Source organism: Spodoptera frugiperda, chromosome 5, assembly GCF_023101765.2.
Source record: "Spodoptera frugiperda isolate SF20-4 chromosome 5, AGI-APGP_CSIRO_Sfru_2.0, whole genome shotgun sequence".
NCBI classification, from domain to species: domain Eukaryota; kingdom Metazoa; phylum Arthropoda; class Insecta; order Lepidoptera; family Noctuidae; genus Spodoptera; species Spodoptera frugiperda.
Genome location: NC_064216.1, coordinates 597,297 through 616,150, shown reverse-complemented (window position 1 = coordinate 616,150; position 18,854 = coordinate 597,297). Strand labels below are relative to the sequence as shown.

The 18,854-nt window shown below is 35.6% G+C and overlaps 2 protein-coding genes across 2 annotated transcripts in view; one reads left to right on the top strand and one right to left on the bottom strand.

Annotated features, from left to right (window-relative positions):
* LOC118271957 (60S ribosomal protein L34) overlaps positions 1–13,703 on the bottom strand; it is a 137,641-nt gene extending 123,938 nt beyond the window's left edge. Inside the window, exon 1 of the mRNA XM_050693992.1 lies at positions 13,700–13,703. The gene's annotated coding sequence lies outside the window, so the exon portion shown is untranslated. The remainder of the gene's footprint in view (positions 1–13,699) is intronic.
* Positions 1–18,854, top strand: part of LOC118271580 (stress-activated protein kinase JNK) — an 89,459-nt gene that overhangs the window by 61,549 nt on the left and 9,056 nt on the right. Inside the window, exons 3-4 of the mRNA XM_035587660.2 lie at positions 6,939–6,994; positions 17,623–17,754. The gene's annotated coding sequence lies outside the window, so the exon portion shown is untranslated. The remainder of the gene's footprint in view (positions 1–6,938; positions 6,995–17,622; positions 17,755–18,854) is intronic.

The window sequence follows — 18,854 nt, the reverse complement described above, 5'->3', positions numbered from 1 at the left end:
ACTTGTTAGTTGTTGAGTCCCAGTGTTAAATAACACTGCTTATAACATTTTCAAATCATAATAACGCTTACAGTATCAAAAGAAACATTTAATTTTCAACTTTATAATAAAGTACAGTAAATCACAAATTTAATTTAATTCCTACTCATCCCCACTTACTAATACCATGTATGCATGAGTGTAGAACAAGTGTGCCAACTGCACGATATGTTGAGCAGTATCCAAGATGGCGGCCGGCCAGCAATTATTGCGCTCCGCTGCACATGGCTTTATTGAAAGCTCAGCCTTCGATGCCCGATAGATGATATCACTACATGAGAGCAAATATCCATGATATTTGTACTGAATGTTTGCTGACATTATGAGCTATATTCCTTTGTATGTGTGTCCTTTTACAGATCAGAAAATTGGGGATTTGAGTTAAGTTACTGTTTTATAATTTGACTTAATATCTCATTGATTTTATACAATAAATGGAAGGCTGTTGTCTTTTCTTAGCAGATTTACTAATTGGGTAGTATCCTCGGTCAAAAATAAATTATAACAACTTTTCAATGCAATAGTATATTCAAAAATAATCACACATACGATTTTTCTAGCTACATTTCTAGAAATGAGTGCTATTTGACGTAAAAATCTGATGACGTCATAATAGACTATTTCATACAAAATTCATAGAAAATATCGTTTTTGACGTTTCGAAAAGAAGTATTGAATTTAACTAGTAGGAAACTAGCATATTATAAGTTTCATCGTCTAGTTAGAGTCGAGATAGATAATTATGTTCTCAAGTATTTCTTCAAACTCAGGTTATAAAGAGGAATCACCTCGCGAAGCAGTTAACAATTTGCTTCTAAATATTATTTTAGTAATTTAAACTAACTGCACTCAAACAATGCAACGATGTCTTGCATTCAGTTTTACGACCATTTATTTTAATTTTGTTCAATTAATTTTGCATGTAAATTGAATGTTAAAACGGAGGTTATTTTATTTTAGTACTCAATAGGATACCTGATCAAGTACTAGACAGTTAAAGTCGAGTCATTTTATGGAGAAATCTTATAGACCATCATCTATACAGATGTATTTTATATACCTAGACAATTCTCAAATATAAAATCACCCTTTTTCTTAGACAAAGAACCACTGTCGTGTCATGTAGAAGTTGCTGAGCTTCTTGCGATAAACCTCAAACAATTCCTGCTCTGTGCCTCTGAAAATACCTATAGGAAAATAAAATTACTGCTTCCCTTGACCAAGAGTTTGAACTCAACACTCATTACTGAACAATCGCGCTTCTTTCCTTTAAACCAGAGTGTAAGTCAGAGCTAGGTAATTATTTACCCAAGCAAGGCCAAGGCGAATCTACATGTGGCTTCAAAGTCTCTCTTAGTTGACCGCTTTCTTTGACAAGGTAACCCGAACGAATTCGGTGTGTGTAGCGAAGCCGGCCAAGTGAATGCGTTTGAATGCATCACAAATGAGCCGGGTAATTCTCTGGAAATAACCCGCGTCTGCAACCTTGAGCTCTCTAGAGAACACTGCCAGTGGTACTTACGATTAAGGTGTTGTTTTTATAGTTAGGAATAGTATTAATAATTCTAATACATATATTTATGATAAAGACACAATTAGATTCTAGCATTTCTAGAGATACATTTTTCGATAAGTATAAATTAGACGTTATATAGTGTTGCTAAGTATAAAGCTTAATAAATAAGTTACCTTCATGAATATATTACAAGTCACACTACGATCGAAACTTGTAGCCATCCTATATTTAATAGACCATAGAAGTTATATTCCTATAGTAATGGTCTACAGAGTCCTTAAAAATCAATGTATACAACAGCAGTATCATTATATCCTCATAAAATAAACACAAACGGGTCCTTATAGAACGTTAAGCTGAATAGTTGGACCTCGTCAAAGCACTTGTGTGTTTCTATATCGGATGTATAGAGGGCGCCTCTCGACTCTCCATAAACCCAGTAATGATAGCTCGGACGAGACGTAAAATACTCCAGGGCTGCTAGTTACACATTTTAAAGCACCAATTAATTAAACGTTTAATTTATTTGTTGATGTATTTTAAAACGAGTTAGTTAAATCATCGATACTTTATTAGTTTTGATAGGTTTAAATAGAATAGTATTCATTGTGACGATCGCCCATAAATTAATGGTGATGTAAAGTCTAAGTCTAATGGCATCGTCGATAATGTTCATTGGCACGAAATGCTTTTATCATTTTATAGAACTTTTCAATGTCGACACTTAGCACTGATAGTGTCTTAGCATAAATTAGTGCATTTAATTTGCAACATATATGGTTGATCATACAGCACCATAATAACCAAACTCTTAACAAAAATTTGTGAAAATTATTATTCCGGTCCACACATTAACGTTTTTTGTCAGAGTTAGTATAAAACATGGTACAGCCCTACATTGTCCCGAAATCAACAGTATTCGACTGTCGTAAAATTCTTATTGAGCTCATTATGATAATTTATACAAAGAGGACTGTGAGGAGGGGCGAGGGAGGGTCCAGGAGGCTCCTGAAACTGTTATTGTTAGCAGAATCCAAGTGATCCTTGAATCTTTTAATTAGGTGATATTATCTGCCATTCTCTCCCTTCCTTATCATTAACGGTACGTTTCACGTGGAGTCCCTCCCACCCCCCGGTTCGGGTCTAAAACATAATTACGGATATTTTCATTGGAAAAGATTTTGTAATTTAATTGTTGTATTGTTATTTTAGGCCATCTGTAGGTCTAGACTGATACTCAATATATTACAACATATTTTTGCTGCGAACAGTTTCACTATGAAAGTTTGAGAACTAACAATAATAATTCAAAACTAAAATATTTATTAATATTTTCAGTAGCTTGTAATAACAAGTTATTTTTGTCTTCTCAATCTCGCTCATTAAACACAGGATGTCACAAGTAGAAGAAAAATAATAATATTAATAACTACACTTTAGTAAAGGAAATCTTCCAGCCACTTATAATTACATTGCTTATGAAGTCCAGTACAAAGAAAAAATATATCAGACGAACGGAAATAGGATGAACGTAATGAACGCTTGCGTGCACCGAGAAAGAAAAAAGAAGTTTATCTGCCATCATGGCGGAATGGCGGGAACTCCACAATGGCGGTATAATTTCTTCTTTTAAAACCGTATCGTTGCCCGCGTTCCTCTTTGTATTTTACGTCTGAGAGAATGTAGTTGATCGATGTAGTTGTTTTAATGATCTTATTTGTTGGCAACCTTTGTTGTTGCGATTCCAATAAATCGTACTAAATTAATTTTTGTTTTTTGTTTTTTTTTTAACATTTCCCCTACACTAAGATTTTCTACTGTGTCGTGTAAGTAAAACATATAAGTTCACATACAAATGACTCCCAGACCCGAAACAACAATTTGTAGAACACACAAAGAGTTGGGCCGAGCAGGAATCGTACCCGCTACATGTTGCGCGGTAGCTGGTTACCTAGCCACTGAGCTAACCGTGCAGTCTGCAATTAATATGTTATTTGGACTCTGGATTTTTAGATGCTCAGGATCTTCAGTGGTATCTCCTGCTAACCTAAGATTTACTTTCACGTTTAAAAGTAATAATAAAAAGTAGTAGTTTCAAGGATATGCAGCCTATTACCGTATCAATGTCAAACTGATAATATTAATAAAAATAATTATCACGAACTACAAACATACAATCAGCTGATTAGTAAAACGAACAGAATATAAACACGAATAGCTGATTAATTTCAAAATACAAATTAATTGCTAATATCGCCTGTTTCAGACCATTAAAATATAATTATATAAGTGGAATTATATATAAGTGGCAATGGCAAAATAAATGAAACGATGATTAATAAATGATTGGTCAAATATTTGGTTTGATATAATTTCGTTGCGGATTCGACGATACAACATTATATGAAATTGAAACCTCTATCTATATCTCTCGCAATTACTGTTATTACTTTGACCACATTTACTGAGGGTTTCATTTGTTCAGCCCTAAAGTATCTTATTTTGTATCTTCGTTGGATTTATTGTAATTGAAAATAAATTGTCCAATGTTATACTGAATTTGACGAAGCAAAAAGGTAACAAAAAATAACTTTATCTACTACTAGTTTCTGCCAGTGGCTTCACCCGTGTTCCAGACCGTATAATCTATCCATGTTCCAAATTTCTCCCGATCCTTTCAGCCGTTTTAACGTCATTGAGAAACAAACATTCGAACAAACTTTCGCATTTATAATGTTAGTTAGGTACGATGTTATCCAGTTTTATATGTGGGCAACCCTAACTGAAGACAAACATTATTTTCCGTTAGTCGCGTGGAGGCGATGTTTGCACTAATCCCACGCTTTCAGCACTGAATACACCACAAGTGGCTCCCTGAAAGAAACGCAAATATGCTCACGGAGGCTCGCCGTCCTCGAAGCGAACAATGTTTCATTTTGTTCAAGAACCTGTGAGAGTATGCCTTGTGGTGCTCAGGTAACGAGCAAAGTAAAAGTTTGGATAACGATAAATATTTTTCGGAAGGGGATTTTTCTTTTTCAATTTTTGCTTGTTGAGTTGTGGGGTAGAAATGATATTTATTTGTTTACTGATTGAATTTAGACTAAAGTATGATTAACAATAAATACTTAATCACTTTAGTTAGATCGTTAAAGCGGTTTTAAAATAAAACATAGTAAAACTTTGTTTTTATTCCAACGTATTTCGTAAAAACATTGTTTTTATTTAGCAAGTTGAGTTTGAATTCACTCTAGCAATGTCAACAATAATACCCATACACTAGTAACACAGTAATCCCCAACCTAAAACTACACATAATCCTACATACAAATAAACAAAAGCGTAGCGCTGTAGCAATTCCCTTAGCTACGCGGCTACGGCGTAGTCTGCCTATGGCGCTACGTACTACGGCGCTACGAGCAAACAACTGCATTCACACGACAAGATTCAGGTCACTGATGCGTCGTATGTAATACGTAAAGGCTTATCCTTACAGGAAGTGATAAGAGGCTCATGTTTAAGGCTTATTGTAAAGGCTCTGGGACCAAACACGTGTGTAACTGAGGGAGTTAAAATTGTTTGATAGTGTCCTCACAAAGGTTGGTGTTGGTTGATAAGGAAACTTGTCCAAATAAATGTTTACGACATTTTTGCTTGTACCTATCAATATCCGTTTAATCTCCTACCTCAAGACTCGAGTTCTTACCGAAAAATACTCAACAAATTCCATAGTTGTAGTATTACGTAAGAATGCCAGGGAAGGCAATATAAATGTAATAACAACTATCTGTACGGTATTAAATTTTGTGGGTCAAGAGCCAACCCGTGTACGAAGCGGGTTCCGTATTCAGGGCTGCCACTTCAAACACACTCGACGATAGACGATTCAATAATTTCTCTCGAAATGTTTTCGATTCCGAATACATTTTAATGATACTTGAAACCATTCGGACTGATATCATTAGCAAGTTTAATATTTTAAAGTGGTGTCCAGGTTATTTCATAACTAGTAGCAGTCTATAAATAAGTACATGGAAAAGGCGTTGTTATACATACTTATAAAGAGCTTTATTTGTTTTTATTTAACCTCTTGTCTCACTGTCTGCTATGAGTGATAGGATACCAAGATTCACTGTAAGAACTTGAGTTTCAGAATAGCTGTAATGACAGTTCAATTTCATTTCAATATCTTATGACAGATGATACCAACGTCAGTTCCATTTATATCTCCTTAGAACGCAATAGTTCCAACTTGAATATCTCATTATGTTCTTTTACAAAGGTCATCTAGCCTAAGGACATATATATCGAACTAGGTATATATGCTATAAATGTAAAATCTAGGTTAGACAACCCTTTCGAAGAGTATTATTCAAGCGATTATAGGTCAAGAGAACGTCGCACCAGCCCAAGAATTCTAATTTAATTCATTGAACCCATTTCATCACGTAATCCCATCGTTACGCCTTAAGCAATCGAATAAATTACACCGCCAGATGGAGCTATTAGCAACGAATTGTAAATGGACGGGACGAGAAAAAAGTTCAGCAATAAAATATGTTTTTTCATTTAATAAGTGGTTGTAAATCTTAGTTCGCGCAGCTGCTGAAATAAAGGATTTTCTACAAGTGTCTTTTGTTCTGTTTTCGTTTAGTAATGAACTCGCCCTAAAATAGTAATAAATATAACAGAAATGGTTTTATAACAAAACAACTTGAAATCAGAACATTTAAATATTAATCACTCTTTTGCTTCGTTTACGTTTAAATTAAAGTGAAAAATTATGAAAAACAATATATTCCAAACAATTAACAAAAATGCACCCCTAAAAAGTATACAGTGGGAGGACAGTATCGCATATTAATTGATTCGCGTGTCCATTGTCCATTATTCACGCGGCACTAGATGTAATCTGGAACTACAGCGGCAATGTATAGGAAATAAAAGCGAAAATGTCGCTACCGGAGCGTTTGGCGGTAATAATAATAAAATATCGTCCACAGTTGCGTGAGCCTTTACTTTTTCTACTAAATGTTAGAGCTGTTCTAGTTTTTTATGATACAGCAACGTATGTATGTATGTATGTGTGTGTGTGTGTGTACGGTCGGTGTTAATGTGTTCTGTTATCCTTTTATGTAAGTGGTTTATGTGGCTGTATTCTTAATGTAATATTAATGGTCGAATTGTCGAATTATTAGCTCTTTTAAACCTCGTGGTCGCGTGGAAGTATGGGGCAAAAAGACATAATTATTATTTGCTGCGTATTTTTTTTACAATTGAATAAAACTACTGATAACAGATTTACAATGTTGGACCATAAGATTTCACATGCAGTTATAGTTAGTTCGGTTCGTCAAACTAACGTTCACGACGTTTGTTACAGAGGGTGTGAGCATAACCGACGCCATTTTAACACAACATGAGCACACGGAACTTATGGTAAGTGACATTCAGTTGCGTCATACTTCGCGTTACTCTCACGGAATGTTCGCGAAAACAGACAAATCATACAAAGTTTATTTAGAGGAAATTTCCTGTTTACAGTCTTGTGTTTGATGTTATGTAATGTAGACTTGTGTTACATTTTCTGTCTCTCTTCTTTTTATAATGACATATAAATATTATTATATTATATCAATATAAAGTGTAATCTTTAAAAGAACGTTTGGAAGTAAACGTTTCATTTCATCGCTCAAGTTAACACTGATATCATTCGCGACTTCATCAGAAATATTGCATAATAAAATCACGCTCCATTTATCATCGCACGATATCATTGCGAAATCAGGAGCCATAAATAAAAATATGTCAAAAGGAGTCCGCGCGCTCCCGGGCGGACTCCGGTAATCATCGATAATACGAAGTAAGTCAGATTACATTGAACTGGAGCCTTGAAAAGGGAAAATAAATTATAGAGGCGAGCGCTGATAAATCGAGCCTTCGCTACGACACGGCGCGAGCCATTTTTCCCCTCTCTCCTTCAGTATTAGTACCGCTTTCAATTCGGATACAGATATTTTAAGACGTTTCGTAGAAGCGGTCTATTTGCTAGCCTTGCTAATAATTATGTAGGCGTTCAACCTTTTGAAATTAAATCTATTTTAGATCTAACAACCTTTTTATATTTTAGAGGTAAATAAGAATAGATTATATTTTTTTTATTTTCGTTGAAGTTTCGAACTTGTAATACGCAATAACTTATTTATTACATTCTTTCATTTATGACAGTAGAGGTAGACTTAGTTAGTAAGATATTACTGACAAATAAAATACGTACTATTTTCCAATGACACTGGCAGTTTGGTGTACGAAGTGTACCTAGTATTAAAACTCAAACCCAATGTATTTCAGCCAGAAAAGTAAGTTAGTATAGTAAGTATGTTCAATATGTCTACGCTTAACAGAGAGCAGGTGCTCCATGAAGCGATATCCTGGAATCCAGTGGGATGGGTGGCGGTAAGCAATATGTCGCCTTTAAGCCGCCACCGACATACTACAGCAACTATGCCAGAATTGGCCAGACCACATTAACGCACATAGTTCTATATTACTTGGGAGTTTAAGTTGGAATTAATCTGGGCTTAATATTCGTGCTGTATTATTCACAGTTCCTTGATGGTCACAATAGTATCGACGGTGATTTCAAATACAATCAAAATGTTACCAAGCATCATTAGAACCTAATTTATAAAAAATACCGCTGTTTACAAAATACTATTACTAAGTACTTGTTTTTCAGTTGGTCTACCCAAAAGAACTTAAAATATTATTATTCATATTTTAATAACTTTACACTACCCCGGAACCAAACCAAAAACACATAAACACGACAACTTAAAAACTAAGTTAAAACGTAACTAACTACTTAATATCATAAAAATTAAAAACATCACCGGTCGTCTGAATCGAGGCCCGCTCGGAACTTAAGCTGATAACTTGTAACCAGCTTAATGTAAAGCAAGTTAATCAAGCCGAGTACCTCATTAATATCAGATTTTAATTAGTATTCAGCCTGCACAGAGCATATTACTCGTTTTAAATTCTAAAAGACCTAAGTATTTAAGTACTGAGCTGTGTAGAGCTAGGTTCATTAGTGTTTTGTGTAGTATTATGTTTTATATTGTTAGTTTAAATTACTTTGTACTTGCTTCTTTTAATTACTTTTGTAGGCCTCTTGTGATTTGTACTTGGGAGGTCATTGACATTAATATCAACTGATAAGCAAAGAATTTGTATATTTTATTGAACATTAAAAAACCTAAAATATAAAATAAAAAAAAAATCGTCCGCATCAACGTCAATGGGAAAAGTGCCCAGAACGTTGGCAGCATTGCCACGTTGTATGGCAATGCTTATCCTCTGGATGAGGAACAGACCAGTCCTCTGGTCACGAGATATTCAGGGCCAGGCTTTTTCAGATATTTTTAAATAAACTACTTTTAAATAAACACGTACGCTCGGAGCCCACGGACCTAAAGTCTCAACCCTAAACGGCTCAAAAATATATAATAATAACCAACAAGGTTAATATTAATTGCACTTGTTTTGCGATTTCATAAAAAAGTGTGCCATATTGTTTAATTATGAATTATTAATGTTCTACTCCTTCAAAATAATATAACGAATATAGACCAGAACTTACAACAATACAAAGAAAATCAAGCGCTTCCTTCGTCGCGTGAAAATTAAAACATCAATAGGCTTTGCTCTCCAAATTCTTTTATGCTGAACCCCACAGGCAGTGTGAGTTAACAGGATTACTCGTTAGTTATCACAGCTCTGCGCCCGGCACCTGTGCCTATGCGCCAGATTACCACAGAGCCAACCTAATCCTCACAGCCTTTAACATGTCCACTCCCATACATCCATCTTGTTTATAGCTCTTAAAACAATTTCAGGATGTCTAAATGTATAAAAATGTACCTTATCATCAATTAAATTAGCATATTACATGGCTTTTTGGGCGTGACTGACATTTTTAAAAGGATATGTAGATTTTATTCTGGTACATTTATGTGTGTATGTATTTACCGAATTATTAAGTTTAAGGGAAATATGCTGTTCATTATAAAGCTCTAAATCTTGCGTAAACAACAAAAAAGTAACCGCCAGATTTACAAGCGGTTACAATAATTAATTATTACTTAAATATCTGGTACCTAGAACAATTAATCAAATGTCTTTTAGTCACGAAAAATTTGTCGCTTGGATTAGTCGGTGAAACAAGAAATAAGTCGCTTGTTATCCAACCGAGTCGAGTTATAAATGAGTACCTACATAATATTATTTGTCGTCAAGGGTCTGAGCACCGCAGCCCCCTACCAAGTCTTGAATAGGAACCCTTATTCCTTTCTTTGACACTAGACACGGACAGTCGGACATGTCTGATTAAAAACAGTATTTTTTACCCTTAAATAACGTACAAAAAATAGACCCTCAAGAATTATTTTAATCACGGAGGCTGGTTACAATGAGGACAATATTGGGTGTATCCCTCTTTAGACCTTTTTGTTGAAGTTGTTGTCAGAGTTTCGTAATTTTGACCGTCCTTGCTAATGACTTGTGGGTCTACCGTTGAGTGAACAGCCTCCCATGAAGATAAATATTGCAATGGTCGGTAAAATATTTATTTAGATACATGAAAGAAGTTTATTTGAAAACCTTGTCTAAGTTTGGCGATTGATTCTAATTGTTATTATCACATTGAGACGCCTAAATGCCTAAACTTTTCCGATATATACAACATAGGCATCTTGCTTAAGCTAGAACAATTAAGGGCAAACTCTCAGAACAGCGGCAGACAAATAAAAATTTCACAAAATGGCCGCCAACTTTGACACCTAACCACAACTTCCAACGGAATTTTGACTTAAAATTTATGACATTAAAGCCGAAGTTCCCCTGTGGTATATGTCCTGGTTTAGTGTGCATTTTGCATTCATTTCCCAGGACGTAGCTGGAACTAGGACGGTACGTTTATGGCTTAGGAATTAGGAATTAGGGCCGCGGAGTGTATTGATACAACAAATGGGCCCTGGAAGGCCGTTCGCTGACTAAGTTTAGTTGCGTTCTACTATCTACACGCCCACTCCCATTTAGATCTACATAGAAGTCAGGGTAAGAATTAGAATAGGGTACAGTCGTACTTCTTAATTAATTAATGAATATGTTGCTCTTATTGTGGATTTAAATATTTTATATGTTGTCCTTATAGGTCAGTATGAAATCACATTGTAATTATTTCCTTTTAGTCAATGTTGTTTTGTAGCCCCATACGATATTCTGAATAAGAAGTCACTCTGTGTAAAGGCACATAAAAATTCAATGTATAATTATGAAAGTCTTAAAAAGTTAAAGGTTAGGGTTTAAGATTATTCTCAGCCTCACAAAAACAATTAACAAACAGAACACCTTTTCTTAAACTCCAAATAAACAAACACATTATGAGATTCTGCAATTTGCAATTATTTAAAACGGCAACATTCAGCAAATGATCCCGGCTCAAATGTAAATACAGCAACATTTTAAATGTAAATACAGCAACATTTATCGTGTAAGCAAAGCCGAGCCTTGGCACTTGGCAAGCCGCCAAGGTGTAGCACCTTTCTTTCGCGCGCTTTTTAGGGTTGCCAGACTACATGGTTATATTTTGCTTAGAAGAACGCTTTAATCTGGATTAGGATGAAGAAATGTTAGCTTTTGGTCGACGTGATACGCTTTATTACATTACAGGCTGATGCCCATCCTCGCGAGCGTGGATTACAGTCCTTGTGACTAAAAGTAGCCTAAGTTACTCCTTATTACATTAGCTACCTGCTAATAAAATCCCGTCAATATCAGTCTAGCCCTTTCAGAGATTAGCCACAACAGTCAGGCAAAAAATTTAAAAAACGTTCTTTTGTTGTAGCTATGTATCGTATTGTTTGTTAATGTAAAAAGCATTTTAATATTACAAACAGACACTCCAATTTTATTTGTTTATGATTATATGCTTTTATTACATTACTACATATTATATGTTCTTAGAAACTTGGAGATATGTGGTGGTTCTACTTTGTCATATACCTAACCAAGACGTATACTTAAAAACTACCTACCTTAACGAAATTACCCAGTCTTAAAACCCTGATACATGTTATTGTATCGTCAGCCGCCAACCCTGGTGTGGGCTGTGTGGGTAACAATCGGGCTAGGCGTCACTCGATGTTGGCTTTAAATCGATTGTTACGTAACGAGCGCCCCCTTCCGATTGAACGGATTCTTTATTCCGAGTACTCGCGGTCGTGTGATATTTCCAATGCGATTATTTTGTTTTTGGAACTCATAGTATCAATGTTTTTTCGGGCGAAAGTGTACGATTTATAGTCAAACGACTTACGATCATACTCAATAACTTATCTATCTGTAGAGTTTGTTCAATCGAATAATGTAGAATTTGTTATCTCAATATATAATTTTTATCATATTTAAAAAGCTAATTCTATGAGTTCGGCCGTTAGTATAAACGTGTAATAATAAAATACAGACATTGTCCATATTTATTTCTTCCAAAAAGTGTTGTGTTCTCTATTCTTGCAATACATTGTGGTGTGTTAACACTACTTCAGAAGTAAAGCTAGTTTCGGTATGAGAATCTTTTATCCTGAATCTTAATACCTAAGTAGGTAAGAATTTCAGAAAGTCTGAATCAAAAACTTAGTCCAGATTACAAGTTACGGGCAAAGTATTGCATTTGAAGTAAGAGCTTTAAATACTTGGCAAGTTATCTCGTAAACCCATTCTACTTACTTCAGACTATCATAATATCTACGCCTGTTATTACTTCAAAGTTGTAAGTCGACATGCAGTCTCTGAACACTGACTACTTATACTATAATAGTGTCAGAGTTTAAGTCAACCATTCGAAAAAAAAACTTAATTGATACCATGAAGTGGACAGAAATAACTCGTGTCGCGATCAGCAGTCAAACTCAACCTGCCATCAACTTGATTACCATTATGAATAATTGAAGACTGTTAACTCGCTCCGCAATAAAAATTCTGAGTAAGCAATAAATTTATTAGCAGCAGACAATGGCCAGGTCTGCCGCAAACAGCTCCTGGCGCGCCAATCAGCGAGCGGTTATATCGGCGCCGTGATTCGTTCACTCGTTCCCCGGGGCCCGTTCACTCCGCTCGCCAGCAATGGCGGCGAACGAATGAGCCATGTTCTGTTCCATCGGGAACGCGGGAATAGTAATTATTTATTCAGAGAATCCTAACGTTTTTGCTTTTAACCTCAAACGATACCACTTATGTTTGAACCACGAAGGCATTTTTTTTAATTGCGGGTTTGACTTTCCATATAGCCTACTATTACGTACTCAATAATTGGTTTGATTGGTGTTAATCATTAAGAATGTCTAGATACTTTAGAATCATCCTAATATAATATTGTATTGCCTAAAAATGAACTAATGTACCGTAAGAAGTAGGATAGATAAATAACATAGTATTTTGTGCAAAGATTAATGGTAAATAATGTCATTGATTTAGGTGAGAGCCTCCAAGTCCGTATTTATTTGCGCAAGCAAGCAGAATGAGGCTAGACAATTTATCATTTGTCGCGATATTGATTTTCGCAACAAAAGATTTATGTACTTCTCATTTATACATATATGACCTACATAAATATTTCTGTGGCTTTTATATTTTTACGACACAGATTGTCTAAGGTCAAAGGAAGCCTGTTCGAGGCAATAGAATTGAGGTCGATGTTATAAAATACGTAAGTACTTCTTTTCAGGAACCAACCTTTCTAGGAAAAAAACATAAATTGAACTTAGGTTAGATAAAAATGTGTGAAGATAGAATAGCAATAAATCAAAGGAAACCTAGCTTGTTACCATAATTTTGTTTGTATCCACATACAATGCCTTGTTTAGGTAGTGTATCAAAAGTATTTGTGAGGGCACCGGGTGCTACTTGCCTCGCTACTGGCGCGGTGAAGTGGCCACAACCGTGTCGAGTGCTACGAAGCGAGTGCTATGTAATTGGAGCGAGTTGAGTCGACCTCCGTCGAGGCGAGACGTACGCGCGAACTTATATTATTTTATTTGTATACTAGTTTCTAAGACAACATTAAACATGGATACATTTCTATGTAGATCGGAAGCAAATGGTATAAATAATGGTGCGAAGAAACCTTTTTTTTCTTTCTTTTTAATCATCCAATGACTTTTCTCGCCAGGCCGAAGCGAGAGGTAGTATCAGACTCTTACTGACTAAACACCACCCCGTTCCTACTCCTGCTTATCGAGTCGGAACCCTGGTAAAGCTGCTAGGTAGTCCGCAGCTTGGACACAAAACAGTATGTCCTAAATCTGTAATCCGCATTAAGTAAGTGCGTTGATCGAGGGGTACTACTCAGTCCAGTCATGTCTTCTCTTTTTAACAAAATTAGTATAAAAAATCCTTAACAGTATACATTATTATTAATGACAAGTCTAATCAAGACAAGACGTTGTTCTATAACTATACAGACATTACAATCCTTTGATAAACGTCAGCGTTCCAGTCGCGTTCAGCTCACTGCGCACTGAATCGACTTACATGCTACAAACTCGCCAGATCGCTAATGTATATATACCTATATTATAAACTAGCTTCTGCCCGCGACTCCGTCCGCGCGGATGTCGGTCTTCGCGTGGAAGTTTTATTTCTCCATTTTGAGTAACTGTGAAAATGACATCTTATAAATATCTATTGGACCCAAATACGGCAAGGCCCATAATAATTAAGGAGATCCCTCTATTGAGCTACTGCTGTTGAGCAGAATAAAACTGAAAAATAAAGATTTTTTTCTACGTATTTTTCCAGGATAAAAAGTAACCTATTTTATGTCCAGGATAATAAGTTAATTATACCAAGTTTCATCGAAATCAAACCGTTAGTTTTCACGTGATGCCTGAACATATATAGACAGACAGACAAAAAAATAATAATCACATATTTGGGTTTGGTATCGACCCAGTAGCACCCTGCTATTTATTTTTTCTATATTTTCAATGAACAGAATTGACCCTTCTACAGATTTATTATAGCCCGCGACTTCGTTCGTGTGGAATAGTGACTTCCGGCAAATTTTTGGTTTTAACCACATAGTTCCCGATTTCGCGGGATCTCTTCAAAAATGAGATGTGGAAAATATTCTAGGGAACTCCTCAAAAATCAACATAATGAGCTCTGCGTTTGAATTTAATAGATGTATACTCACTTAGGGCATTGAAAAAATAGTTTAAAAACGGACTTAAACTAAAGAAATATTATAATCTTTCCGAACTTAAGATGAAAACTAACTTAAAACTAAAGAATTAAAGAAAGCTACGAATTACGAATTTATAACAATTAAAAAAGAAATTATATTACAACCTATCCTCAATGCTATAATACCAAGCCAAACCAAGCTTAAACTAAATAATTTAAAAGAAACGACTTAAATCTAATTAATTTATAAATTATAGACTTACAATTTTATTAAACAAACTAACTACAGTAACTACTAATAATCGATATCAAACTAAACCTACGTTAAATAATTTAACCAGGAAAACCCAACAAATAAACTTTTTAATAGACAAATACAACGAAACCAATTTAGAATATACGAAACAGCAGGACCACTGCAGACAAATAATCATACGACTTATAGTACACTATTTCCACAACAGTACCGAAGCGCTCGGCCGATACCCAACAAATACTAATAATAAAAACGATAGAAAACAAATAAAAACTATCCTATGTCCTTTCTAAGGTTCTAAACTATATCTGTACCAAATTTCAACCAAATCCGTCAAATAGTTGCGGAGATTAATGGTATAAGCATAGAATGTTCGACGTGATTCTTTAATTTGACATAACTTTTTCATTTATGAACCGATTGACATGAAACAAACACTAAATGTAAATTTAAGCATCCCACAATATATTCGTGAAAACCGCATCCAACTCGGATCAGCCGTTTCTGAGATTAGCGCGCACAGACGAACAGACAAACAGACAAACAGACAAACAGACAAACAGACAAACAGACAAACAGACAAAAAAAAAGTTAATTACATTTTTGGGTTCGACATCGACATAACAATAACCCCTGCTATTTTTTTTATTTTTATTTTCAATGTACAGACAGCACTTTTCTACGATTATATGTATAGATATATATAGCTAAATGATATGTAGATGGGTGTGTATGTGCATGCAGGGTGACTGATGCGATTAGTTCGACACAATCACGTCTGCTCACGCCCGCGGAAACACATTGGGACGCTAATGATGTGAATATGTGTGACAATGCTGTGATCTTCTATTTCATTATTATTTGATAGAATCACTGAGTTCTTGTTTACATTGTATAGTTGCTCAAGTTGTCTCATGTAAGACTGTTTTGTTGAACTGTGAATAATCATTGATTAAGTGCGAGGTCTATCTACATATTTAAGTTCTCATTACGTTAATTTTGCACCAGAGACGTGATATGTAGATATGCTGTGCAGATGTAATAGCTAAGCTTTGAAACTATGTGACCGTTTCCACTGAAACATTAATATTTGTACAAACATTGCATGGCATTCTTTACTCATAACTGCTGTACAGTTCATCATCCTTACTCGGCAAACGTCCACTGCTAAACAAAAGCCATCCCTAAAAGTTAAACGTATCCAATCCAGACCCAAGTCATTCGCTCAAACGTATAAACTTTACAGCTATGTACATTTCTCATTTAAACTTGTCTATTGTTGTATCTTAATAAACGAGAACGTAAACACAGACAGACATCTTGGGCTATTGTGTATGTGTTCGGGGCAGGATCGGCGATAGGATCCCGTTGTCTAGATATTTGCATTGCTCGTACAACCGGGTGTAAGTGTTTATATTTCTCGTGAAGGGGTCGGGTATAGCGGACATTTCAGGGGTTATTATGGCTTTAAACTACTTGTATAATAATGTTACATACTAATGTGATTGTAGTCTGAGATTTTGTACAATAAGTGAAGTGAAAAGTTTGGATTTGTTTTTAAGTAGATTGTGGTAGTAGGGGAGCGTGAAATTTGACATCGAGAAAGTTTGCGTGCCGTGGAAGACATTGGAAGTTTTAAGTTAGTCAGAGTGTACAGTTATCATAGCTGTACCTAGATAAGAATGTACCTAATACTACACTTATTCTTCAGCAGCTTTTGCTAGCAAGAGAATTCTATTTAATGCTTAAAAACTGCTTCATCAGCAACAATTACGTACGCAACAAGATAAATCGTTTAACCACAGCAACACCAACTTGCATTTAAAACGAAACACTTTAACCTTAAAGTATAGAATTACTAAAAGCTCTCAGCAGTGTTTAGTATTCAGACACCATTACGGGCTTTGGAAAACGTTTTTAATCTATGCTAAGTACGTATCTATCAACGACCTAGTGCGAGAGTGACACGAGATTCGTGTGAATAGGTTCACAGTTCACTGCGCACCCTCCGACCGGCGGAGCGAACGTCTCACCTCTACAAACATATACTTACTTATGTAGGCAGAAAAATTTAAGTTTAACACTTAAATCCATTGAAGCGTGATGGAAAAGTTTCACCTTTACATGTTTTGTGGGCGGTCAAAGAGCTGGCTACTTGGCTAGTGGTTATTAAGTAGATCTACAGCTTCACTGACACACAGACTGACTGACAGACAATTTTTTATATCTTTATTTATTGACTTTGCACAAGTACCTTCATGATTTAATTGGAATAAATTTGACTTTGTGAAGACTTTGACTTCACGTGCTCAGCAAGTATTACCCATTGGGTCTTTGGTAATTCAGTAGTACTATACTCGTACAGTCCGAAATGATGCCTGGTATATCGTAATAATAGAAATCAATTGTGTGCTTATGAAGATATCTATGTCCAGTAGTAACTGCATCTTCTCTTGTGTAGCGGGTGTCCTAGAGTGTACTATCATTACTCACTAATACACAAAGCAACCTTTCCCTTATTACTTAGAGATATTTTTTATTTAACTTGCATGTTCTTTGTCCACAGACGTAATAGTCCTGCCTCCCAACCTCCGCGAGTCCTCTGAGTGAGTGAAGCCGTGTGCGCCGCCGCTGTGGACAAGACGCGCGCGCAATATATGGACTGCGCCTGCGCACTCTGTACACACATTCACGAAAAGTAAGTTTATTCAACTAAACTGATATAAATCTATTTCAGTGACCAAGAGGTTAGGCTCGGGGTTGATTCCCAGGCCGAGCGAAGTAAAATTTCTTGTCTATAACTAAGTACTAAAAATCTTCATCATGTTAAATAATCTTGTTACACAACTATTAATTATGTGCATTCTAATATAATAAAGTATTTTGTTGGAAGCTACTTATAAACAGAGTACATCCCACTTATAAACAAAGCTTTGAACCAATATTTGCTTCACGAAGCACTTGAAACACCCCCTACCACTTGCAATACTCTTGTCTACAGGGTGTTAAAACTTTAATAAGCAAGTGAGCCTTTGATGTGCACTATACAAGCGTGTCAGATATCGCTTCAGAAATCAATTATTTATATCCCCATATTGCGAAAAGCTACATATTATATACAAGGGAACTGTATTCCCAATCGATTCTTTTATCAATTTGTCCTCCCCTTCTGTAAAAACATATTTATGCTTTAAAACCCCGCTCCCTAGAGGTACAACCTAAAAGAATTAAAGAATTCGGTGCCCCGTACTCGGTGAAAAGGGTATGACATGCAGCTTTGGGCACTGCCATAAATTATTCACGGATAATTACACCGCACTCGCATTTTCACTGTTTTATGTAAAAATAGGGAGATATTCAATTTCTAGAAGTTACGTCTTTCTCTCTCTTGGAGTTATCCTAAGCAATTGTTCAAGAGTAAGTGTTTTATATCTAATACACTCTACTACTACAAGTATTGAATAACAGAATAGAACATCTTCTATTCTCTTATTTTCAATGTAATATAGAGGAATGATATTAATCCTAAGTTTGCAGGCACGACTATCAAGAAACAGGTTTTAATTCCGACGCCTGTCTGATTCACGTCGTGTTAACGCCATTTTTCTTAAATTTTCCTAAACGTCACAAAGTCAAGTTCAGTTAATCTCATTTGCAATGTAAAGCAGTTTTTTTTTGAGACATGCCGGTAATCGAGCTGACGTATTACCTGATGGTAAGCAATCGCCGCCGCCCATGGACACTTGAAACACCAGAGGCTTTACAAGTGCGTTACCGGCTTTTTGGGAGTTAGGAATT